A 27,207-nucleotide genomic window follows, 5' to 3' on the forward strand; every position below is an offset into this window, starting at 1 on the left:
GCAGGGAGCCCGATGCAGGACTCGATCCCGGGACTCCAGGATCATGACCTGAGCTGAAGGCAGTCGCTTAACCAACTGAGCCACCCAGGCGCCCCGAGGGAGAGACAGTCTTAAGCAGGCTCTGTGCTGAGTGTGGAACCTGACTCGGGGCTCGATCTCACGACCCTGAGATCACGACCCGAGCTGAAACCAAGAGTCGGACACTTAACCGATTGCACCACACACGTGCCCCAGGCTGCTGGTTTTTAATCCTACCAAGAAGTTGGGAAGAGGAAGATGGGAATAAATTACAATGTCACAGAGCCCATTGTTTACTCAAGATTCAACCAATTTTCTTGGATAATTACTCCTCAGTAGTAATGTGGATGTTATTCCCAATGTCAGTGGCAAAGTCAGAAGACCGACAGGGTCACTGCTGGGAATCACTAATCAATAGTGGTCTTCCTAGGAGTGGGAGATAGACTGTCTCTTTGTGTGTTGCTCAATTTAATAACAAATGAAAAGTGAAGTCTCACAAGCAGAAGGATAATGTTGGCCCCTTCAGTGGAAAATCATGATTCCCCACTGAGTGTGTATCTAAGTCAGCTCTCAGGTCCAGAGCCAGCTGATGGACGGAGAGGCTTCCCTTTGAGGAAGGAGTCAGAATGCCCGTTGCAAGCATCTGTGGTGAATACCTCTCTAGGACTTCTCCAAAAGGTCCTGTAGATACTTGCCAGGGTTCTTCTACAACAAGGAGAAAATACTCATTGTCTTCCAGTGTCACAGCTGGTGACGGAGTCTGAGTTTGTACAAATGTGAGTGGACGCGAAAGGCCATCGCGCTCTTCCAGTCACACGTGGGTGGCCTTTGGGGGCAGTTCCAGCTTTGTACGGCCCAGTGGACCCATGTTTCTTGGTTCGCCCTAAGTGAACGACTGGGACATAGTTTTGGCTCCGAGACGTGCAGGGCAGAGGCTGATATGACCGGAGGGACCAAGCTGAAGGCGTGTCGCTGCTCCCTCCTCTGACCAGGACACCACGTAGTAGTCCTAGGACTACCTCCAACAGCAACACGCCTGATCCTGGGAGGACCAGAGAGCTAACAGCCACCGCCACGTTTCCCTGCTCAGTCACTCTGTCCTTCTCGAACGCCGGTGGATCACGGTTGGATCCTAAACTTAACTAAACGGTAGTCCCCACTGCAGAGCTTTCCCACCAGCTGTGTTTACTGAAGCAGATCAACACCTTCTCTGGCGCCTGGCATAGACGTTTACAACCATGCACGCGTCTTCTCCAGAGACCTCACTGCTTGCCTGCACGTACTTGGTGTACCATCTAGATGCGCCAAATGCTTTCTCCCCCAATCTTCATCGTACGGAGGATCAGAACACTTTGTCTTTATGTGACAAACATTTATCCTCTATTGTTCGGGGTTATGCTAACTCTGTTGCTTTCTGGAAAAATAGATTCTGAAGGTACGTTGATCATCTGGGTTTCCTGCAGAACAGAACCCTGATCCACTCTGTTGGTTGTATGATGCGAGGTGGACCCGAGAGTGGGAGGTGCCGAGTTCCCTTGGGCCCTACTGGTCATAATGCATTATTACTATTATTGATACATTGATTGACACGAATTTTAAATAGAATTTTGCACTGATATTCCTAAATGATATTGAGAGTTTTGATAATTTTGCTATGCCTTTATTCAATTTTGTTTTTGGAGTTATACTAATCATATAAAATTCAAAGGAGAGTTATTCTTACAAAATACTTCCATGTTCTGGAATATTTTAAATAACATGGATTAATCTGTTTTTACTTTAGGAGATTAGATGAAAATCAGTTTGAATTTCAGTTTAAATGCATCTAATCCTTGTGATTTTCTTCCATGGTAGATCTTTAATGAGGTTGCTAAATTTTTTTTTTTTTTTACAGTAATTGGCTTATTCAAGTTTTCCACTTCTTCTGGGATACGTTTAGTTACTTCTTTATATTTCTAAGAAATTATCTCTTTTTCTACATTTATAAATGTTTCCGTAGATACATTATTACCTTATAATTATCTCAATTTTCCCTTTATGTGTGATTATTCTTATGTTTGTCCCTCATGCCCCTGCCTCTCTCACTCTCTCCCCCATAATTAGCTTATGAAGGTTTAACTTCAAAGAATCAGATTTGAATTAAGCCCTGTTTTCTACTTATTTGGTTTATTATGTCAATATTTTCGCTTTCATGTTTGTTCAATTCATTTTCCTAATTTACGGGTTCGTTCTGTTACTTTCCTAACGTTTTCAGCAGAGTACCAAATTCCTTTATCTTTATTTTTCTTTAAAAGTAATGAAACTGTGTGTTAAGACACAGCATTTTCTTTTAATAAAGCTTTCCCTGGGTCCAGACAACTTTGGCATGAAATCTTCTCCTTTTCAAAGCTCCCTGGGTACTTTTTCATTTCTTTTTTGATTAACTCTCTGATCCGAGGATTTCTATAAGTAAATTTCTTATTTTCAAGCCCTTAAGACATTTTTGGTCTTCTCTTCATTATTATGATGAATTTTACCTTTTTAATGATCAGATTATAGGACCAGCAAAGTTTCTACTTTCATTTTAATTGTTTCAAAAGGTTTCATGTGAGGCTGAGCACATGACCAAGTTTTGTAAATAGTTTCTGCAAGTGAAATCGCTGCTTCTTTTTGAAGGATGCCAATGTGCAAACTGCTTGGTGCTTGTGTGGTTGGTGGTGGTGAAGATGTCCACAAATCTACTTGATCAGGTTTAGTGGTTATTCACTGAGATTTCCCTATGTCTCCATTTACTGGCGCTTCATCATATCCTAGGTCTGCACAATAATAAAGCAGGTGCAGGGAAGTCTCACTGCAATATTGATTTTATCAAGTCCTCTTGAATTTCTAGTAGCTCTTGCTACTAAGAATCACTCACATTTATCATGTGCTGAGTGATTTCTGGAGTAACTCCTGTGGTCCTCACAGGAGCCCCCTGTGTCAGGAGCCCCGCTGGGGGCATGAAGACGGAGGACGTCGTGCAGCCCCCGTCGGCCGTGCAGAGCTTCCTGCCGGCGTTCATGGTGGACCCCTCACCGGCCGCCCCTTGCTGCTGGCCCCACTATTGAAGCAGAGTGTGAAGATCAGCACTTCCTCATGAAGTTCGCCTTTTATTATTTTGTAGGTCTATCCCTCTTTATGTCACTTAGTATTTCTTTTTTGTAGAAGCAATTTGAAGAGCTTTACTGAGGTATAATGATACAGTGTACGTGTTTAACGGATGCAGTCTGATGAGTTTGGACACATGCAAACCTGTGACCCATTGCAGTGGAGGGGGCAGACACATGCCGCTCTCCCCAAAGATTCCCTGCAACCCCCTTCCCTGCGGTAAGAACACGTAACACGAGACGTACCATCTCAACACGTTTCATGGTGCACACGACTGCGCTGTTGATGGCAGACGCTGTTGTGGAGAGCCCGATCACCTGGCGTACCTGAAACCTCGTGCCGCCAGCTCCCCGCTCCCCACTCCCTAGACCCTGCCGATTGCTAACCTGCTCGTTGCTTCTGGGAGTTTGACTATTCAAATCTCCTCATCTAAGTAGATCATGTGGCATTTCCCTCCGGCAACCGACTTACCTGGCTTGGTGTTATTTTTTAAGACTGAATACTATCCCACTGTACGAATATGCCATGTTTCCTTTAGCCATTCGTCTGTTGATGGGCATGTTCGGCTGGTTCCATATCCCAGCTGTTGTGAATAGCGGGCAGGAAACACGGGGGAGCAGAAACGTCCTTGAGATCCTGCTTCCGATTATTTCGATACAGACCCAGAAGTGGGGTTGCTGGATCTATGGTTCTTTTATGTTTAATTTTTTGATGTATTGATGAGTGCGGAGCATTTCAACCTTGAGTTTTGTTTTGCCTTTGTTAACTAACTTCTGTACGGTATGTATTTTTCTTCCGTTCCTCACTTACCAGCATTTTAATCAGCAAACGTTCCCTGTTGCCTGTTACTGTTGCTGATTCTCTTGTCACCTGCTGAGCCTCCGTATTTCTTCCTTTATTCTGGCAATTTTTTTTAAAGATTTTATTTATTTATTTGAGAGTGAGAGACCGGGTGCACATAAGCCGGGGGAGAAGCAGAAGGAGAAGGAGAAGCAGGTTTCCCGCTGAACAGGGAGCCCGACGTGGGACTCGATCCCAGGACCCTGGGATCACGACCTGAGCCGAAGGCAGATGTTTCACCGACGGAGTCCCCCAGGCGCCCCTATTTCTGACACTTTCTTAGGACTTCAGTTGGCTTCTCTTTCTCTCGTGTTCTGTAAAGACCGGCTTTGTTGTTAATTAAAACCAGAAGCACAGTCTCTAAAGGGGACTACCGTCCACTCACGCAGGTGTAATGACCGCCACATCTGATGCTATTGTTCACCATATACATTATGTTTATTATGCATTTTACCTGCTTGTATTTGCAGGTTTGATCAAATGATTGTTTATTACATTTTCTCCAATGGTTATTTTTTTCTATTTGGAAGCTCCACTGAAATTATTCCCTCAGAATTTACATTCTCTGCCAGGGGAGTTTTTCTGTGAGTGGAAAACATGATGCAGTGACCTCGCTACGGTCTTCTGTCCCCTCGGCCAGGGAGGTGACGGGCTCCACGCTTCTTCCCTCCACGACTCTCTCCCACTAATGAGACCTTTCAGACAGTTTTGCTCTTTCCTCCCCTCCTCCTCAACCTTCTAGATTGTGTAAAATCTTTTTATTTCTGGACCATTATTAGAATTTCCATTTTAGCTACCAATTGCATTTCTCCTTATTTAGCCGACAGATATACTCCCATGTAAGAGATGTTGTAGGAACAAGGGTGCTCATCGCAGCGTGCTTAGTAAAAGTTAATTATTAGAAATGACCCAAATGTCCACCAATAGGAGGCTGATTATATAAATTACGGTGTATTCATGCCATTGAACTCTGTGGAGCTGTTAAACATAACTAGAAAGCTTTTCATATCTTCTATAGAAATATCTCTAGGTGGAATTTTAAGTGAAAACAGCAAAGCACAGCCTGATGTATATAACATGTTCTTTTATTTCATTTGCAGGGCGGGGAGCATGGGATGATGAGTTTGCTTCTGGAAAGACACAAGCATGAGCTACTCTTTGTGCATCTGAGCAAAGGAGCTGGTGCGGCCCCGCCTGGGCCCCCAGACCAGCTCCTCCATCGTTGGCTGGGACTCCCGCGAGCACTTTCCCCGAGGAAGCGAGCAGGCGGTGCCTTCTGTGCTGATGTCCTGTTGTCTGGGGGGGCTTGGGGGCCCAGGGGTCGGGACATGACCTGCGTTGCCTCTGACCTCTGGTTCGACGGACATTTGCCCTGTGACCTTGCCCGTGTTTTGTTCTTTTCACCCCAAGCGTGCCCCCCTTTCCATCCTTACCGCTGGGGAGTTTGACAGGGAAAGCCTGGATGGGACCCCCTGGCCGCCCGCAGGCTGTGAGCCTCGCCCCATAGGGTTCGGAGGTGGCCCCCTGCAGCTCGCTCACCTGGGCCTCTCCCCGGTCCTCTCCTGTGGCGGTTGGATGCGAACCGCTCCCACCTCCCGACTCCCCAGGGGATTCCCACTCTTGCCTCGCACGAGCTCCGTGTTCTGCTGTTTGGTTGGTAGGAACCTTGGGGTTTGCACCGCGGGGCACCGGCCCTGGGTCCTCACGTTCAAACACGAGTTTTATTTCGCAGGTCGTTTCCCCTAGGATGTCTCATTCAGGTTTTATCTCACCATCCTCCAGGATCCTCTTTCCTGCCTCCCGTCTTCAATTCCTGGCCCCCTGAGATGGCCCATCACGGGGCATTTTGGGGCTGAGGGTGACAGTGGAACGCCGTCAGCCTCTGGGCGGGGCCTCCCACCTGCTCACCCCCCACGGCTTGTGGGGCCAGGATGTCAAGACTCACTGCCGGGTCTCATGGGGAGGCACCCGTCCCAGGAGTCCTCGGTGAGCTCTGGCCAATATCTCTGGAGGATTCGATGTCAGGGGCCCCGACAGAGGCTTACAGGCTCAGCCCACCTCCCGGGACCCCAGACCCCAGCTCTGCCTGGATCCCGAGAGCTCACGGCACCGAGCCGCTTCCTGGCCATCAGAAGAGGACGGATGAGAACTGGACAGGAGGGCCAGCACTGCCCGGCCCTCCCAGCACCCTGCCCTCCATCGGCACTGTCCGCAGAACACGGGGTCGAGGCACCACTGAGCCCTTCCTGACCGTTGTCGTAGCTGCCCCCACAAAGCACATGCTCTTGTCAACCCCACGCGGGGGCGAGGACCCTTGGGGCAGCAACGCTGTCTTGGCGGAGTCAGGGAGAGGTCTGTCCACACGGGCCCGGGCATCAGAGCTTGTCTGGGAGGAACTAATGGGTCATTGTTGTCTGCTCGTCATGCCTCTTCCCCGGCCACGTCCCTGGATTAGGCCAGGGGGGCCTCCAATGGCCCCCCAGTTCCCCTGCATCTCTGCCAAGATGCATTTTATTACTGACCTGGAGCACAGCCCAGGTCCCTGAACAAAAATCTCCAGTCGTGCCAAGCTGATCTTTTATTGTTGCTATTAAACATTTATTAAATTCTCTGTACCCTGCCAAAGCCGGGGATGATAACGGGGGGATGAGTGAGGGCCCACGCTTTGGCAAATGACAGCACGAATTACCTCGTCATGGCGGCCCTGGGGTCAGGCAGAGAGAGGGGCTCGGGGGATGCTGGGCAGGAGAAGAGAAGCATGGGGACGGCGCGTGCGGACGGGACGGGGGCGTGCAGACGGCACAGGGGCGTGGGGACGGGGTGAAGGGGGCCCATGGCAGACAGGAGGAGTGCCCTTGGGGGTCGCCAGAGAGGAGCCGTCCCCAGGACCTCGTGGCGGCGGCCGGGGTGCAGGCTGGGGTGCAGGCTGGAGCAGGGCTGGGGTGGGTGCCTGGCCAGGGAGGCCATGGAGAGAGTGAGCCTGTCCTGCGGGAGGTGCCGTGCTGCTCCCGTCTCTCCAGCGTGGGCCACGGTGGCTGGCGTCTGTCCTGCTGCCAACCCCAGGGGACCCCACCTACATCAGAGTCCCCAGGAGGCCTTGGGGGCTGCCTGAGGTCACAGGACATGGACAGGAAGGGCAGACCCTCCGGGGCTTGCCCGCAGGCTCTCCTGCTCCCCAGAGCCGGGCCACCCCCCCCACCGCAGACGCTCTCTCCCCAGATGATGCCCCCGACACGCTAACCAGGTCAGTCCCTGGCCAGAGTGTGCCGAGCTTGCCCATGTGGCCCAGGATGGTTCCGGTAGCAGCAAGGGCAGAGTCCCACCTGTCACGTCTGCCATCCATGTGTACCTTGGGGGCCAGAGTGAGTTCTGTGGGAGCCGGGGTCATGGAGCCAGTCACCACGCATCCCGTGGCTTCCAGGCGAGCTGTCTGTGGACCCTCAGTGTGACTCCGTGAACGACTGTGCCCTCCCATCATGGGCTCTTCGTCAGGGTGACCGGCGTGTCCTCGTCCACACCGTGGACACCACCACGGCTGGGGGGTCAGCCGCAGCCTCGCCCTCCCGGGCCCCTGCAGTCACGGAGCCATCAGATTCACAGTGAAAGTGAAGTGAGTGGAGGGCCCACGCTCTGCATCCCGAGCCACCCCGAGCCCCTGCAGACCATTCCCTTAGCATCTGTCCTGGCCATTTCCCTTCTAGCAGAGAGACAGATGCTTTGTGGGGCCCACCAAGGCCCGAGCATGCGGAGACTCTCTCCAGTGTGCCATGGCCGAGCGCCGCCAGGAGGCTGCGTGCTGGGCGTGTCACCCTGGGTGTGACCTGCGGCAGCTCCTGGAGCAGGTTCTGCCACGTTCCTTCATGTTCTGGGGCCAGACCAGCCTGGGTGGGCACCACGCTGCCCGAGACGCCCGCCCACCCCGAGCCGAGGAATCAGAAACACGGCCGATCAGAGTCCAGCAGGACCGGAGCCTTCAGCAAATCCTCCATGTTTCATGGAGGGCTTGGGGGGCTGGGGGAGTCTCTATGGGGACAGATATTAGGTTAGTTTTTTAAAATAAGCTTTTTGTTTTGGAATAATTTTAGGTTTAGAGAACATTTGCAAAGCCCGCTTGCGGAGACGGAGGCCCGGCTCCCACATCACCACAGCGGTCTGTCAAGACGAAGGAATGGCCTTGGCAGTCACTGCGAACTGCTCACCCATTCCTGACGCTCCGCAGAGACTTCCTTCCAGCGTTATGGAGACCGACCATGGCGCCCGACGTCGAGGGGTGCGGGGTGTTGGCTCGGCACGCTCACAGGCTGCAAAGCGATGAGCGCACGGCATCAGGAGCACCTCCATCCGCCACGGCCCGCCCTGCCCTGGCCTTCGGCTCCACGGACTAGCTCCTGCACTCTGCTCTCCCTCCGTCTGAGCCTTTGCCCCCGATCCCTCTATGCTTGGGGGTCCCCCTCCCCCAGCTCGCATCTTCCCTTGGACAATGCCACTGTCGTCCTACTGTCTCCGCAGGGTGGGTACCACCTCCTCCAGGAAGCCCCCCTAGCCCCACCTCTCTGGGCTGGGCTTGATGCCCCTCGGGGGTGCTCCCACGACTCCAGGGCCTGGTCCTCCTTAGCTGAGACACAGAAGTCGCCCAATGCTGCTGGCCACAGGGCCACTGGGACAGATGACAGACGCACGGACACGTGGTTAAACAGCCCGCCTCTGTGGCTCATGCAGGCCTGCGGGGGTCGGTCGGCGTCCATGGCCCGGTGTCCACCCCGAGGCGGGACCCACAGGTGGCGGCAGTGACGGCGGCGGCCACCGGGGGGCACTGTTGGCCAGTGCTGGACCTGCGCTTGCGTGGGGTCGGCCAGAGCCCTGTTTCTGCCAGATTCATTTGCTGGGAGCTGCTGGAGGCCACGGAACAAGGGGCCCCGCGGGGGACGAAGGGACTACGGGGACTAGGAGCTCCCAGAAAGGCAGCTGGGGCCTCTGAGGACTGCCTCTCTGGGGGCCAGGCAGCTGGGAGGCGGGGAGCGGCTTCACGTCCCCCCCCCACCTCACCTGGAGCCCCCGGCCTGCCCTCTGTCCCCGCTGCCCCTCCAAGCCCCTGGCCGGCGGCACCTCTGGGCCCTCTGCAGCCGTGGGACCCTGCCCTCGGCGGGGCTGGCAGACAAGGAGTCTTGGGGGTCGGGGTGTGTTGGGCCGCATGCACTTCCAGTGCAGCTTGGAGGGTGAGCTGGGGCCCAACCCGTCCTTGGAGTCCCCTGCCTGCAGGGTGACAAGCAAGGCGTCCCCAACCACCCTCCACCCTGGGCCACTGCTGCCTGGTCTCTGCTGTCCCGGCTGGGCCCCCGCCCAGGATGGCCACGCTGAGTGGACACGGGGAGGGCACTGTGGGTCTTGGGGTCCGCAGGCTCTCCCCTGGGCTGCTTCCCCACACGTGTGTGCGTGTGCCTGCATGCATGCATGCTTGTGTTCATGTGTATAAACACACGCATGCTTGTGTGCACACACACACGTGCACAAAGCATGTACGTTCGCATGTGTTTGCATGTCGATGTGTCTGCGTGTGTTCATGCATGCATGCATATGTGTTTGTGCAAACGTGTGCGTGTGTGCGTTCTCCCTCTCCCCCTGGATGACAGGCCCCCTGGAACCACAGCTGACCCTGTCCCTCCCTCTCCACTCTCTGCCTGGGTTGCAAGTGCAGAGCTCAAATCACAAGCAGCAGATCCACGAAGTGGGGTGACCAGCTGGCTCTCCACGGTGCCTCCGTGGGCTGCAGAGCTGAGGTCAGATCCCTCCCTCGCTCGGTGGTCCCCCAGGGGCACTGAGCTCCAGACCACGATGCCCACGTGCACAGCCCCTCTCCTGACCCACATCCCCATTCAGTGGCTGCTTCCTCCTTCCTAGTGAAACCGCTGTTCTCCCGCACTGGATCCTAGACTTCTGTATCTCCCAAGCCTGGTGGAAATTAATTACTTGCTCTGACTAGGCTGATTCTTTCCCGATTGTCTGCAGGATGAGGAGCTTCCCTCCCAGAGGCCTCTGAGCCTCTCCGAGTCCCCCTGGTCCAGGGCCAGAGACATGGCCGTATTGCTGCTCTGTGTCCAGCACCCCTCGGCAGACAGCTCTGCGAGGCAGCCACCCCGTGGCCCCGTGGCCCAGCTCGACCATTGCCTAGGAAAGAGAGGATGATATCCAATCTGGAGAGAGTCACTCTTAATTCACTGCATTTCCTTCCTGAAATAGACCTTTCGCGTGGGAAGGAACCTCTAATTCCAGCCCATCCCATGTTCCACACCAGGTTGGTGGGCATTGGTGCCCCGTGTCTCACGACAGCAGGTCAGTGGCCGCTTTTATCTCTGCCTGTTGGGGCAAAGTGCCCTGCGCTTTATGATTCTTAAACACACGTGTGCCCTCTGAGCTGCATGGGTTCATCGTGCAATCCTGTTTTAATCTCACAACACCAAGCACGGGAGACAGACGTGTCCTCCCTTTCCGGGTGACAGAGTAGGAGCCCGAAGAAGGCGGGTCATCTGCAGGGAGAGAGGAAGCGTGTGTGTCCCCTGAACTGGAGGCCTCAGGGCACCCCTGCGCACAACTGACCTGATCCTGACAGGGTTAGAGCTCTCCAACCCGCCCCCCGCCTGAGGGGCCCTGCTCAGTGCTGGTGCAGACGATGCTGGGGACCTGGGCCCTGAACTTCCCTCCCTCTGCCCTGCCCTTGCATCCCTGTGGTCTGGCCGCCCTCGATCACGGGGGGCACTGCGAGGGGCCCTGAGCACCACCAGCCTCCTGGCTACGGGCTCTTCCCCAGACCCGGAGTAGAGCCGCCCTCTGGGATTCAGAGCCAGGCGTGTCCGCCCAGAACCTTCCCTTCCCCAGCACATGCTGGCAGCACCTGTCTTCTCCCCGTGGAGAGTGGGACGCTGAGGGGTGATGTCCAGGCTCTGGGCCCGAGCGAACTGGGGTGTCCAGCAGGAATGGGGGAGGAGGCCACCCCAAGCAAGCGCCCATCATGACTTCTCCCCGGAAAGATGTCCCGTGTCCGCCAGTAACTGGGTTTCCTGGGACGGGGGAGTTTGGGAGACACATGAGAAGAGGACTTGACCTGGTCGTCCCTCGCCTGTCAAGCCCCGTGCTCCTCCCGGGGTCGTGCTCACCCCTGCGCACCTCGCTGCCCGAGTGTCTTCTCTGACACCTGTTTGCTTCGGTTCTTACTGGAAGGAGCCCCTTTCTCATCCCCCCACTGATGATGTAAGTTAGGAAAACGTCTATCCCCTCTTCATCTTTCTCCCTGAGTGTGTGGGTCCCCACAGGGACCCTACTCTGCACGAAGCCTCTCTGGGCTCCCTCAGAATCCCGGCTGGGAGAGGAGCGGCTCCCCTGTGTCTGGAGCCTGGGTGGGGCTTGGTGCGGAGGCAGGGAGCTGGGGGCCCGCCCGAGGGACCACACGGCCACCCGCCCAGCTCACCAGCCCCGAGACGGGAGTCATACATGTCCGTGCTAACCCCGGGGAGGGGCCTTGGGAGGGGCCCTGGGGGTTCTAGGAGGAGTCCAGAGGGGCCTATGAATCAGGGGCCCATGCGGGCCCCTCCAGCCCCTACAAGAGCTGCCCTGTCGACCTTTCTTGTCCTCAGGATGGCCACCAGGGGCTTCCATGGGGCAAGAGAGTCAGAGATCAGGGAAGATGCAGCTGGGGCCCCGACGCAGCCCGTGAGCCGGGGCAGTTGCGGGACCGAGAGGGCCCTGCTTCTAGGGCCTCCTGTGGAAGGGAGGGCTCAGACATGGACACTGACTGCCCCACAAAGCCACCGGCGCCACGCGGAGTGTCCGTGAGATCGTGTCCACCCGGCGTCTAAGTGCATGAGTCCTGTGGAGGGGAGGGTTTCACACTGAGCCAACCCGAGCCTGGCCGGCACGGCCGGAGGGCAGCTCAGAGGCTGAGGCTGTGCCGTCTGCCGGTCAGGCTCACCAGCTGGACGGGAGCCCCCCCTCGGGGTCAGCACGGACGTGTGTGACTTTCGTCTCGGGGCTGGTGAGCTGGGCAGGAGGCCGTGTGGCCCCTCGGGCGGCCGGTGTGAGTGGATGGGTCCCTGTGAGACCAGGACAGCCTTGCCTGGGATGGTGAGGCCAGAGGCTGCAGAAGGGCATGCAGCGTGCCCTCGACCTTCCAGAACGCTCTCGCCTCTGCTCACGGCCCTCCCCAGCTCACACACACACACCGTGGTGTTGATGTGTCCGTCAGATACGAGGAAACGGCAGGTGTGACCACAGCGGGGCCTAGGCCCAGCGAGAGCCCACGACCCTGGCTGCACCTACCTCTGGTGCTGCCCTTGTGACCCCCTGCCCTCCCTCCCGACCCGGGGCGCTGGGTGGTGGCAGACGTCGGGGGGGGCGCAAGGAGGGGCCAGCACGGTTCTCTTCTCAGCCTGGGACGTTGCACCTTCACGGAGCTGTACAAGCCGTGGTCCTCCTCGGGGGTCTTGTGCATCGGAGATGCCATTTGCCTTCGTTCCGGAAGCCCTGCATCTGCACGGGGGAATTAGGCTTCGTTCAGCTTGTCTGTTCGGTCCGGGAGACCGCCTTGCCCCACCTGGGACTCCTTGCGTCACGCAGGCGGGTCACACTGCGGCCGGCACGGGGGCCACGTCAGTAGCCGGCCGTGCACACCCGGGGACCCTCACGTAGCTGACGCCCCCCACGTCTCAGGACCCCTGTCCCTGGGTCTGCCGCACGGGGGCGAGGACAAGGCCGACGGAAAACCCTCTCCCCTCAGTTAATTGGTCCTGAAAGAAGCACTGACTCCCTGGCCACCTGGTGTCAGAAACGTCTGGGCGGCGTCCACCTGCAGGAAGGGGCTGTGGGGCAGGTCCAGCCTGGGTCCTGCTGCATCCTTTTCCCCGAGTTAGCCCTTGGAGGGGCTGCAGAAATCCTCCTGGAAGTTCAGGTCCCAGAGGAAGTGGGCCCTTCCGCCCCACCAGCCTGCTGCCCCCGGGTCGGGGTGGGGGGCGTGGGGGCAGACCTAGAGGGACCACCTCCTGTTTCTCCGATGGGAGCTCAGAGCATGCTCACCGCCCCAAAGCATCTGCTCTGTCACCTGTCTGGAAGCGACCGTGTCCTCCCCGGGCCAGGCAGCCCCCACAAACCGCTGGGCCAACCCCGCTCCTCCTTCGGAAGGGCCTGGGCCTGCTTCAGACCCTCGCGCCCCAGGCTCCACACCCCTGGCCTCACACCCAGTGTGGCCGCCCTGGAACTTAGCTCCCCGACCGCCCGTGCAGGCCCCGGTCCCTCCGGCTCCGGCCCCGCGGACGCCTGTCGGCAATGGGCTGCTGCCCAGGTGGAGAGAACCCCGGGAGATGGGGATTCCGGCCCAGGAAGCCTCCTTCCCAGCGGCCGGAGCGCCCGGCGGGGCTCTGCGGTTGGTGGGTGACTGCACTCTTCCGGCTCTAAAATTCGTGCCGTTTACATCTGCACAGGACATGTGCCGAGACGGACTTTTCTCCAGCTTTGCTGATGTGTGATTGACAATTAAAAATGGAATGTATTGAAGGTTACGACCCCATGACGCGATACGTGTATTTGTTGTGAGCTAACCGGCGTTCCGATCACCGCGCATGGGGGCCACCGTTGTGCCGCGAGCCTCGTGCAGATCCACCCGCCAGCTCTCGGCCCGTTACCCGTCCCTGAGGCTTGTGGGCCACCTTATCTCCCGCATCCCCTGTGGCCCCGCCCCACCGCCATCTGACGTGACCCTCTTTTGGCAACTAGATGGACATAGAATGCTAGGACAGACAGGTTTATTTTTGTTAAAATTTAATACCAGTTAATTTTGATTGTCAGAAAAATGTAAGATTAGATTTATTCTTATTGAGATCATTTTCACGGAAATGCTTGACATTCATTAGTTATCATTTACATATTGGCTTTTGATTTTAATATATAATTGTTAATATCTTGGAATAAACTTTTGGGAAAATATAAAAAATATTTTTATTTTTCTCTCTTAAGCTTTAATTTGTGTTTCTATGAAAATGTTTCCACAATGTGTGTAATTTCAATACAGTTGTGTTTTATTATTTAAGCCTCTAATTCATTACTTCCAGCAGAACACAAAGTAGCTGAATCTTGATTAAAGTCTAGTGAGTTTGCTGAAATTCAATTAGAAAGATAAGTTTATACATTATACATGTTTTTATCTTATTACCGAACTAAACAGCAGGGAGATGCAAACCAGCCCAAGTGACAGGACTAACGGAGTCAAGCTGAGCAGGGCTGGACTCGACATGATGCCAAACTAAATGACACAAATGTGGATTTTTGGAATTATGTTCACCTAGCAAGTGCTGCTTCTGTAGTGTGCAGACTGACCCCCTGCCTCGGTCTCCCTGCGATGGCCCCTGAGTGTCAGCACCATGCAGCGTACCCGGGTGTCTGCTCCTTATTTCCGCTGTGTCTGTGGGATGCTTCCCGAAGAGACGAGTGTCTGAAACCGCGCGGTCCGTGGAGCACGCAGCCTCCACGACCTGGGTCCTCATCCCCTCCGCCAGGCCTGGGCAGGTGACGTCACGGAGCAAGGGGATTGGCTCTCCGCCTCGCTGGAGGCCGGGACACACACATGCATACATACATGGACATGCACACATCACATACACACACTCAGACACATCCTATGGGCCCATTTCTCCAGACACCCCCCTCCAGCTCCAGTGCTTTCTGAGCATCAGACTCACCTGCAGAAACACTCCTGTCTTCAGCCCCGTGGGCCACCCCCGGTCGTACAGTCCTGGGGACCTGCTGCACACACTTGTCACAAAAGCAGTCACGCCGTGAAGCTCTGCACAGCTCACCGGAAGGAAGTCTGGGGATGTTGCTCCTGCATCTTATTTTGGGTTTGTGGCTTGTGCCCCATGGTTTCCTGGGCTGCTCTTCCTTCTGTCCAGGGAGGCCTGGGAGCTCGGGGCAACCCTGGCTTATGTGGTGGTCCTGCTCTGGGTTCGAGGCTCCCCAGGCCCAGAGGAGCTCAGCTGGTGGAGAGCTGAGAGCCTCATGGTCACGCCTTGTCCTCACCACCCTGTGGGAGCCCCCTGCTTGGCCTCTGGGGGCAGCACCCCCACCTGGAGGCCCAAGGCGAGCTGATCCTCGTGCTCACACGATGGACGCCACGGGCAGGGAGTGAGGATTCCCAGCCTGCAACACAGCACAGGAGAGGATGCTGCCCAGTCCTCTTTGTACTGGATCTGAGTCCATCTTTAGCCCCCGGCAGGGGACCTGCTGCAGGAGCCCCCTTGGCAAAGTCCTGCCCAAGTCCATCCCTCCTCTTCCACGTTCAGAGCCATGCATTTGGGTGAAAGTTCATTTAGTTTGACCAATTCCTGTCCACTCTCCATCTATTGCTGTAAAGTTAACAGGAAGAAATTACACATTGCTGGAAGACAGAGACCTCTAACCATGGTCGTGTTGGCTTCTGCAGGTTTGATAAACTGAGGGCATTAAAAATAGAACAGATACAGCTCTAGGTAGACCAGCAGGCCTGAAATTTTAATGGGCTGCATCTTTAGGCAAAAGCCAGCATCTGGAGGAGGCCGAGGGACGCGTGTCCTCAAAAGCAGTTGTCTGGCTGTGTCCTGGTCCATCCCAAAGCTCTTCCACGCCATCCGCCGTCCTCGGCCCACCAGCAGACCCTCCCGCCCCTGCACCTGCTCCCGGAGGCGAGCTTCTACATGTGTTCCTCTTGGTGCTTCAGATTCCCCGGCACAAGTGAGGGGGAGGTTAAATGTATGTTGCATAATTAATCAAGTAATCAAATAGCTGCAGGATTCTTAGAAATTCCAAAATTCTTTGCAACGCCCCCTCCCCCCCCCGAGAGCATATGTCCACCACGGAGGCCTGTACATCTGACTGGGAAAGCCCCTGGCGCCCCTGAATATGGGCTCCTCTGTGGGACCCGCAGCACTAGGCTGTGGAGCCCTGACCGTCCTGACGCCTAGGACAGAACCGGCTCTGCTCGCCGCTGCAGGTCCTCCAGCCGTGGTGGCCACCCCAGGACGTCCAAGCAGGTGGCGCGGCCGCCCCTTAACCGTGCAGCTGGAGCTGGTTTGTCTTGGCAGTCCCATGCAGTTGCCACTCAGATGGGGGCCTGCCTGGCCTGGTGATTTGGGACCCTCGGAGACACATGAGGAGCCTGCCAGGCCGAGTCGAGTGGATAGCCTCATGGCCGTGTCCTGCACTTAAAGACCCCAGATGCCCATCACCTACAGACACAACAGCCAGGTCCTCGGGCCCCACTCGACCTGCTTCTCCCATCCCCTCTCTGTCCCTGCAGACCCGCAGCCAGGACGATGCTCTCCTCCCCCATCGCCTCCTCCAGGGACCCCACTGCACACCTGGCTTGTGGGCTCACCCAGCATCTCTGCTGATCTGAGCTCCCCTGCCTGCAGCATCGCCCACACATCTCTCCATCAGCATGAGCTCCTCAGGGGACGACATCATCTGTTGATGGACCTCTGTCCCCCGGACCCCTCTGTGCTCCGTGGGAGCTCTGGGCTTGTACCCACCTGTGTGGACAAGGGGTGGACATCAGGGCCCTGGGTCAGGTCAGCAGCCCAGACCAGCAGGGAGGGAGAGGTAACAGAAGCAGGCAGCGCAGGGCTGGGCGGGGGCTGATCTGTGTGTGTAAGGTCTCCGGACATCCTTGGACTGCAGGGCAGCTGGGAGCCCAGGGGGCAGATGATTCTGGAGATCCCGGGAAGCAGGGACAGTGTGAGGATTAGGGTGGGACACAGAGGTCAGCCTCGTTCTAGGACATGTGTAGTCTTGCTGGGGAAGGAGGTCACCGAGCACTGGAGGCCCAGGTGACCCCGTGAGTGGTAAGTCATCTGGTGATGCAGGGATACCTGGGGAGAGCAGGATGGGAAGCTGGACTGCGGGACGGTGTGGGATGGTCGGCGTGCCCATGTGGCCGGCCACGGGGCGCCCGGGTGTCTGGTGAATGGTACTGTGGGTGTGCCTGGGAGGGTGTTTCCGGAAGAAATCAGCTCTGATGCCATGGGCGGGGTCAGACAGAGCCCCCCCCAGAGTGGAGGTCCTCATCCAGCCCCTGAGGCCGAGACAGAGCAGAAGGTGGCAGAGGGCTAATCTGCGCTCTGCTGGTGGTGTGTGGCTGGTGTTTGCCCCAGCAGTCACGGCTCTCCTGGTTCTTTCTCCAGAAGGCAGATCGTGAGACCCCAGCCTCCTCAGGACCACGGGTGGATTCCCTACAACAAACTGTACCTGCATCTCCTCGGCCCTGTTGCTCTGGAGAATGCTGACCGACCTGATGCATGGGGTGTGGGAATTGTCCACTGCACCGGGGCACAGGTGGTGGGAACCTGGCCCCACAAGGGAGCCCCCCAGGGAAGGTGGGTGGAGGGGGACCTGGGGATGTTCCAGAGCACAGCGTCACCCCCGACATCTCTGGGCCCCTGGTGGGGATCCGTCCACCCCGCACCTGCGTCCACCTCTCTGCATCGTATCTCCCTCTGCTTCTGGGAACAAAACTCAGGTGATGGGCATGTCTTGGCCCCGAAGCGTTGAATGAACACACAAACCCAGAGCAGGTTCCCTGAGGGAGGAGGGCTCCAGCCAAAGAGAGTGGTGGGTTGGGCCTCCTGCCAATATGTCCTCCGCCCCTTCCCAGTAGAGATGGCCTGCCAGGTCCTCGGCCCTCCAGGGTCTCTGCACCTGCTGAAAGCAGGATGGGGTGGGAGTGGGTGCTTCTCCTGTTTTCGTAAAGGAAAGGAAGGGAGAAAATCCCCATAAGGGAAAGAAAAGAGGTAGTGACCTGATCCCAGAGAAGGGGAGTAGGGAGGGTCCCTGGGTCTCTAGAGCAGTGGGGTCTGCGTCCTGCTCCCTGGCCGTGCCCTGGAGAGTAGACGAGACCTTGAGAGAGGGGGTCCCAGCCCCAGGTGGGCTGCAGATGCTCTGGGAGGTCAGGGTCTTCCCAGCCAGGAGCCTGGGGGCAAACGACAGGGAGGAGACTGACTGTAGGACTCACATTCAAGCAGCATTTTAGGGATCAATAGACCTAAAGTGTGAAGAGAAGCAGACCTCTGCCTAGAAGCCACGGAAGACCAGGTCAGTTTAATAGCAACTGGCTCCGGCGAGTTGGTGCAGGAAGGAAATGTCCAGATCCGTGCAGATCCACGCAGCAAGGAAAGACCCCAATCTCTCTGGTTAGCAGGACGTCAGGAGACCCTGAGAAGAGCTTGTCCAGGAGGGAGCAGGTGCAGCTGACCTCACTGTTTGTCCAGGGACATCCCGAGCGTCCATTTTTCCTGGGGACACACTTCTCAGCCCTCCTCGGTGCCCAGCTGCCCTGGGACCAGCAGTCAGCTCCCTCTCCGGGCTGGCCGGGCAGCGGCTCCTTCCCCAGGGTTCCCGGCCAACCCGCCCTCCTTGGGCACACACCCTCTCCCCGGACGCCCCTTCCTGGGTCGTGTGGAGACGCTGTCCAGCTGGGGGCCTTCACTGCAGGGGCAGCGAGCCTGGCTCTGTGTGAGACGGAAGTCGTTTGGGCCGTGGGCCGTCAACAAGGGCTGGACCAGGGAACTCATTTGTCTTGAAAAGTAGCCTGCACGAGTGCAATCAGCAAGCAGGCTCCCCCAGCGCTCCGTCCCGTGGGTGCGTCCTGACCAGTGGGTTTTGGGCCCCCTTCCCGTGCTCCCTGTTTCACCCCTGGGCCAGCTGGGGTACGCGGGACCCCGGGAAGGCTTTCGGGCCTTGCTGCCTTTTCAATTTTTAAAACCATCTTTCAACTTTACAACTAAAATCATTTTTTGTAATTTTGCAATTACAAAGTTACAGTATCTGTGGATTTTAGATTTACAAAAACGTTACAAAGACAGTAGGGAGTCTGGTTCACCTCACACTGTTTCTGCTTTTGATCTTCATGTGGGACTTTTGTTACAATTAATAGAGCAATTTGGATACGTTATTATTACCTCAAGCCCCCAGTTTATTCATATTTCCTTAGTCTTCACCTATTGTTCTCTTTCTGCGTGGGACCCCATCGGGGACCCCACGTGATTTAGGTGTCAGGTGGCCGTGAGCTGCTCTGGCCGGGACAGTTCCTCAGACTTTTCCTGGTTTGTGATGACCTTGACAGCGTGGAGGAGAGTTGCCGTGCAGGGGGCTCTGCAGTTGGGATCTGCGCTGGGGCGCTGGGTCCCTGGGACCGAGACCACGGAGGGGGTGTCCTTCCAGCACACGCTGTCAGGAGCACACACTCGAAGCGACTGCTCACTGCGGGTGTTGATGGCCGAGGTGAGCTGTCCCGTGTCTGCACGGTGAAGATTCTCTGCCTTCCATCTGTACCCTACTCTCGGGAAGAGTCATTTGGGGTAGCCCACGCTCGAGGGCTGGGAGTGCCACCCCACCTCCTCGACGGCGGAGCATCTACATAATCATCTGGCATTCTGCAGGGGAAACCTGTCTCCCCACTGCATTTATGAACTTCATGAATCATTTATTCATATTATATGGCCTCACGGATATTTGTTTGTATTTAGGGTTATAATCCAATACCACATTATGCATTTCCTTGCTTCAAATGTTCAGCTCTGGCCAGCAGAGCTCTGAGGTGGCCCCTGAGTCCCTCTGACGTGCGGCTCCTCATCGTCTCATGAGCACGTTTTATGTCTGTGATTAGGAGGCGACCATCAGAGAATGCTAATGCAGGGTATGGAGAGTCGCAGGGAGCACTGGGGCGTAAGGGGCCCCGCGGCCATTCTGCCTAGTCAGACGGCCGTCTCAGGCCTAGGCCGGTCTGCAACCTGCATTACATCCCCCGAGAACTGTAGGTTGTGGAGTGCACCATCTTATAAGGAAATAAAACCCAATGGGGATTGGCCCCAAATATCTGGAAGTTCTGTTCAAAAGATTTGGGGGCTTCCTAAAGCTAAATGAAAACAGAGCGCGACCGAATTGTGTAGACTCGGATCCTGCCTTTGTATTTTGTGGACAAGGTCTTGCACACCCTGGTGCCATCTGGGTGGAGGTCACATGGGCTGAGGTGGTTCTCTGGTTCATCCAGGGAGGCAACTGTCAGTTTGCAAAAACGGCATCTTGCTCTGACGGCTCTCAGCATCTACCTGGCTTCATTTTCTGACAATGTTGATTTTTCAAAAGGAGGGTTGGGCCAAGGTAACCAGCGGGACGTGGGCCCGTTAGTTTCTAAGCCAATCAGATTTCCGCACAAAACAGATAAACCCCTCCCCCTGCTCATGAGCAGTAACCAGAGTGGCCACAGGCCCCTTATGCCTCCGGGCTCCCTGAGATTCAGGAGAAGACCCGGGATGATCAAAGCTGACCTTTCCGCCAGGCTGGCGGGGTCACCTGGAGGCTGCAGTCAGAAGAGCGTGTGTGGATACACCTGGGTGTGGACCCGGACCCTCCTTCTTCCCGTGTCTGCTCAGCCAGAGGAGAGCGCGCTCTGTCACGCCCGCGTCCCTGGGTGCTTGTGAGGACCCCCGGTCCTCTTCCTCCGACCCAGCCAACCAGTGACTCTGCCGAATCCCAGGATTCCATGTTTTACTGCCCTGACCCTGGGTGACCCTGGCTCCCCCTGGGCAGCCAGGCTGGACTGCCCAGAGGGGGAGCCCAGGGTAGGAGCCCACAGACCGGCTGGAGTCTAGCACCCACCCGGCGGGCCCGTCTGCTCCCAGGGAAGGCGCAGGCTCTGGCCTGGCTGGTCTCTGATGAGAATCTTGGGCCCCTCGTGCTCCTCCAGCCCTGTGGTCCCTGGGCTGTCTGCACGCCCCTGACCCTCTGTGGCTGCTCTGGTCTTGGGCCGGCTTCCTCCCTCTCCTCCCTCACCACAGTTATTCCAAAACCTGTTTCCTCTTATTTCCCAAAGGCCCCCTTGAAATCAACTTTCTCCACTCTCCAAATCGGCAGAGACAGAGAGAAATGTGTGTTTTTCTTCCCCGATTGAGATTGAATTGCTGTTTCCGCAGACACACCACTCCTGGGCACCTGGTCCCCCATGTCTGCTGCATTTCCACTTCGGTGGGGGCTGCAGAGGGCAGGGGTCACACCGACCTGGGGCTCCCGCATCTGGGAGGGGCCTCAGCCAGAGTCAGTCCTTGACTTTACCCACATCTGCCAACCCCTGGGGCTGGCGAGAAAAAGGAAGGAATCCAAATTTAAATGAGGTGATTAACAGAATCCCAAACAAGATCACACTGAGGCTCAGTTTCCTGATGGCATCTTCTGAATTACACGCGGTGACAAAGAATTACAGGGCAAGAATTCACCCTGCCCTGGCCCTGGGAGAGGCAGTTCTGGTGCCAGACAAAATGACAAGGGGGGAACTAGCAAGCTGACGTCCCTGGTGTCCGCTCAGCATCATCCACAGTTAAAAAACCAACTGCACTCTGCTTGCATGTCCATCGGCTGGAGTGGGGCCAGTCAATTACGTGTGGCAAAATGACAGGCCATGATGAAGCACGAGTAAGGGAGTCGTCCCCAAGATACATTGTTAAGTTAAAAAAAGAAAGTATTAATCTTCAGAGTAGCGGTGTGGTGGCCTCAGACTGCAAAACAGCGTTCGTGATATGTGGCTGCTCACTCACAGTTTACCTCAGTCTTAGAGACTTAAACAACACAGATTCACGATCTCACATCTGTAGAGAAGAGCTCGCCGGGGCTCACTGGGTAAAACCAGATGTCTCTCCCCAGAGGTGAGTGGGTCCCTCGGCTCTGCCAGCATTCCTGGGCTCCTGGTCCCTTTCTCCATCTTCTGCTGCCCTCTTCCCTCTTTTATAAACCAGACTTGATATTTTCAGAGCAGTGTTAGGTTCACAAGGAAACTGGGTAGATGTCCCATATGCCCACTGGCCCCCCTTGGCCTCCCCCACCATCAACATTTCCTGCCCGAGGAGTATTTATTACAATTGATGGATCAACGTAGACACATCATCATCACCCAGAGTCCACTGTTGACATTGGGGTTCACTCTAGGTGTTGTGCATTCCATGGGTTTGGACAAATGTGTGATGACCTGTGTCCATACTATGCAGAGTAGTTTCGCTGCCTTAAAAATCCTCTGTGCTCCAGGGGCGCCTGGGCGGCTCAGTCAGTTACGTGTCCACCTCTTGATTTCAGCTCAGGTCATGATCTCAGGGTCGTGGGATCGAGCTCCATGTTGGGCTCCGTGCTGGGCATGGAGTCTGTTTGAGATTCTCTCTCCTTCTCCCTCTCCCTCCCCCACCCCCACTGCTTGTGCACTCTCTCTCTCAAAAAAAAATCCTCTGTGCTTCACTTGTTCAACCCTCCCCACTGACCCCAGGCAACTACTGGTCCCTTCACTGTCTCCATGGTCTTACCCTTTTCAGAATGTCATAGAGCTGGAATCATATAGTGTGTAAACTTTTCAGACTGACTTCTTTCACTTAGTGATGTTCATTTAAGGGTCCCCCCCCCCCATGACTTTGCATGGCTTGAAAGCTCATTTCTTTTCAGCACTGAATAATATTTCATTGCCTGGATGGACCACAGTTTATTTATCGACTCACCTACTGAAGGGCGTCTTGGTTGATTTTAAGTGCTGGCAATTATGAATAAAGCTACTATAAACAATCCGTGTGCAGGTTTTTGTGTGGACACAGGTTTTCAACTTCTTTGCATAAATACCAAGGAGTGCAACTGCTGAATTGTATAGTTAGAGTAGGTTTGCTTTTGTAAGAAACTGTCCTTCAAAGTGGTTGCACCATTTTGCCCTCCCACCAACCATGAACGAGCGTTCCCGTTGCTCCACATCTGTGCCAGCATTTGGTGTTGTCCGTGCTCTGGATTTTGGCCATTCTGACAGGTGTGTAGCGGTCTCTCATTGTTGTTTTAATTTGCATTTCCACAATGCCACAAATCTGGTATTCCAACTCTGGGGTGTTTACACACACATGCAAAGTTTTCTAGAAGCAAGCATGCCCCTATGATTAGTTTGAAACCCGGGGGTTTTCATTTGTAATTACAGTTCCTACTGCATTTTTTTCTACAAACACACATGCTTCTTTATTGCAGGGAGAGCCATGGAGAACAGAAAATAGAAAACAATCAAACCGTAAATGAGGAAAATCACCCCTAACTTCTGGCTCACTCTGTGATTTGCAAAGACTTTCACCTCCATTACTTAACTGAGTCCCACAGCAGCCAGAGATATAGGTATGACAGAGTTCATTTTACCCAACGTATCAGGGTTCTCCAGAGGAGCAGAACCAGCAGGATACTTATAAATGAAAGATATTTGTTTCAAAGAATTGGCCCAGGTGATTGTGAAGAATGGCAAATCCAAAATCTATAGGGCGGGCTGAACTTATTCCATCCTGTATTATTCAGTTTGGGCTTCTATAACAAAATACCACAGACTGGATGGTTGATAAAGATCAGAAATTTATTTCTCATAGTTCTGGGGGGTGGATGTGCAAGATAGGGTGCTAGCATGGCTGAGTTCTGCTTTAGCCCTCTTCTAGAAGATCGTTCTCTAGGCTGCATCGTGGAGCTTTACCTCTGGCACACATCATTTACTGCAATGCATGAGGAGAAGGAAGACTCCTGGGAGCTACAGCTAGTGGGGGAGACCCTCAAGAAAGGCCATTTCAGTTGTGCAGGAGAAGGGGATGTTCCCTAAGGCTCACTCAAGCTTGGGACTCAGGTTGTCCATGTATACTTGCTTTGGTCTCTCTTTGAGACGGACCCTCACCCTTGACATGGCAGGGATAATAAAAATCTAGCTGAGTGAGGTCAGTGAAAATGGTAGAGTATGGACCTCCAAAAATTCTCTCTTCCATAAAGCAATGAGAACACTGGCAAAAATGGTCAGAATCAACTTTTTCACAACCTTGAAATTAACCAAATATTTGCAGCAATCTGGAGAACTTTATTCAGTAAAAACAGCTGAATCTCAGCCAGGACAGTAAACTATAAAGCATTTTATCCTGCCTATTCTCATACTCCTTTCTGTAACCCCACAGTAGCCTTAATTAAAAAACAATAGCTTCTAATTACAGTGAAGCCTAGCACTCACCAGAAGGGGCAGAACAGGGTTGGACAGAACTGAATTGTCATGATTTGACCTGTCTGGAGGACTCCATATGCAAGATTATCTTTATTTAACCTGACCCAGAGCTTGCACGATGCAAAAAGCCTTTTCCCCTGGACGTGTTTGTCAAAAACACTTATAGGAAGTTGTTTAACTTTGCAGCTACGTGAGTTGGTAGATAACAGTTGAGGTAAGCATTAGGGTAACTGAAAAGCTTAAAAGGAAAATCTAGGGCATGGGATGTCCACCAGGGTTTCAAAAACCTCTGACATATCCGTGGGAAGCTAGAAAGTACCTGCATGTGTGGGGCTGTGTCCAAGTCCCGGGCAGTGTGCACACTCAGGAAAAACCTGAGAAGGCTCTAAGCTTCCACTTTTGACTGGTCTTGAGACTCTGCATGTGCAGGAAGTGAAGGTTAAGGCAGAGTTGTCTACCATGTGGCTGAGTGTTGAAGGCATGACCCAACATTCATCTAGGGCCCTTTGGCAAAGACTGGGAGACTTATAGATTCAAAGCATTTAAGTAATATCTGTCCAATCATTAGCGGATCACTAAGCTACCCAAGCATAGACTTCAGTGGCCAAGCATGACAGAGATTACAAACTTCAGAAAATTAGTTAAGAAAAGTCACTCAGTAAACAGTGACAGCAGCAATAATAAAAACAAACAGCAATGACAACAAACCCTGGGGAGGGGAAAGAATCCGATTTCCAGAGTTGCCACATTATAGTATTCAAAATGTTCAGTTTTCAACAAAAATTATGAGACAGGCAAAGCAACAAGAAGTATGGCCCATGCACAGGAGAAAAAAAAAGCAATCAACAGAAATAATCCCTGGGGAAGCCCAGACATTGGACCTAGTAGACAGAAACTTTAAGTCAGCTATTTTAAGTATGTTCAAAGAACAAAAGTAATCATGTCTGTAAACTACAGGAAAGTACAAGAACTGTGTCTCACCAAACGGACAATACCAATATAGGTATAGAAACTATAAAAAAGAACCAAATACAATTTCTGGAGTTGAAAAATACAATACCTGGAGTGAAACATTCACTAAGCGGCTCAAGAGCATTTTTGAGTAGGCAGAGGAAATAGTCAATTGAGATGATCCAGTCTGAGGAAAAGAAAGGAAAAAAAGAATAAAGAGAAATAAACAAAGACTCGGAGAAGTATGGCACACCACTAAGACCAGCATATGCGTAATGGGAGTCCCCAAAAGAGAGGGTGGGATTAAGGATCAGCAAGAATATTGGAAGAAATAATGGCTGAAAACATCTCAAATTTGATGAAAAACTTTACTCTGCGGAACAAAGAAACTCAGAAAACTCCAGTGCAGATAAACTCAAAGAGATCCACACTAAGAAACATCATAATCAAACTTTCAGAAGGTGCAAAGAGAGAATGTTGGAAACGGCAAGGGAGGAGGGTCCCCTAATGTGTCCAAGACCCTCCGTGGATGCTTTGCTGACCCTACATCAGAAGCCGTGGAGGCCAGAAGGCCGTCAGATGACATCTTCAAAGTGCTGAAAGAACAAAACTCAACCACAAATTCTATAGCAAAATTATCCCCCCCCAAATAAGGGAGGAATTAAGATGTTCTAAGATTAATAAAAAGCAGAACAAAACTGAGGGAGCTCATTGCTACCAGACCATCCCCAGAAGAATGTTCCTAAACTAAATACTGAAGGGAGTTCTTCACACTGAAATGAAAGGTCACTAGACAGTGACTCATTCCACACGAAACAATAAAGAGCAATGGTAAAGGCAATATGTAGATAACTATAAAAGATGGCATAAATGTAATTTTTTTGTTTGTAACTCTTCTTATTTATTTTAGCTGATTCAAAGGACAACTGTATGCAGCAATACTATAAATCTTCTTTGATGGATCATCAATGCATAAAGATGTAATGTGCATGACTATAAAAACACAAAGTCATGGGGCAGGAAGGTAGCTTATAGGAGCAAAGACCTCTTAATACCACTGAAATTAAACTGGTGTCATTCTGAACTAGATCCATACAAGTCAAGATATTTACTGTAATCCTCAGGGCAACAACTAAGAAAATAACTTAGAACAACAGAGTGAGAGATGACAAGGAAATTAAAATGGTATGCTAGAAATATTTAACACAAAAGAAGGCGCTATCAAAGGAACAAAAACTACCTCAGACATGCAGACAGCAAGTAGCAACATGACAACTCTGTGCTGTCTACAGGGGACACTCTTTATATGCAGAGAAAACAAATAGACTGAAAGCAGAGAGAGTAAGTAACACCACATGCTGTCTGTAACCAAGACAGCTGGACTGGCTATATTTGTACCAAAGCAGACTTTAAAGGAAAGTTTGTTTCTAGACATAAAGAAGAACATTTTGTAAGTGTGAAGGAGTGAGCCCATTGAGGAGATGTAACAGTTGCTGACATACATGCACCTAAAAAGGGCCCCAAATACATGAAGCAAAACCTGGCAGAACTGAGGGAAGACATGGACAGTTTACCAGTAGCAGCTGCAGGCATCAACACCCTGCTGTCCGTAAAGGACAGAACAACTGAGCAGACGGTCACCAAGGAAAGAGATGGCTTGAGCACTTGTATAAACCAAGAAGATCTAGTAGACACCACAGAGCACACCCAGGTGCAGAGCACACAGCGACTCTCATAAGAGCACATGGGACATTCTCTGGGGTTCACCGTATTCGGGGCCACAAAACAAGCCTCAGAACATGAGTGAGGCTGGCATCACATGAAGTGTGCTGTCCAACCACCATGGAATAAAACTAGAAACCAACAAGACGGGGAAGTTTGGGAAATTCACAAATACGTGGAAATTAAACAACACATTCCTAAATACCGGTGGTTTGAGGAAGGAATCCTACATAAAATCAGAAAATATTTTAAGATGAACGAACGTGGAAACTCAGCACACTGAAGTGTGGGACGCATCTCGTCCATTTGTTTGAGGCAGCTGAGATCTGACCACTACAGCGGCATCTGGAGGGAAACTCACAGCTTCAAGCACCTGCATGGAAACAGAGAAGGACTTCTAATCAATGACCCAACATTCCACTTGGGATTAGGCTGTAGCCAGAATGAGCAGAAAGAGGGAAATCATATTAGAGAGGAAATATATGGAATAGAGAATAAAACACTATGAA

This window comes from Mirounga leonina, unplaced genomic scaffold, assembly GCF_011800145.1.
Source record: "Mirounga leonina isolate KUSES-001 unplaced genomic scaffold, KU_Mleo_1.0 Mir_375, whole genome shotgun sequence".
Taxonomy (NCBI): domain Eukaryota; kingdom Metazoa; phylum Chordata; class Mammalia; order Carnivora; family Phocidae; genus Mirounga; species Mirounga leonina.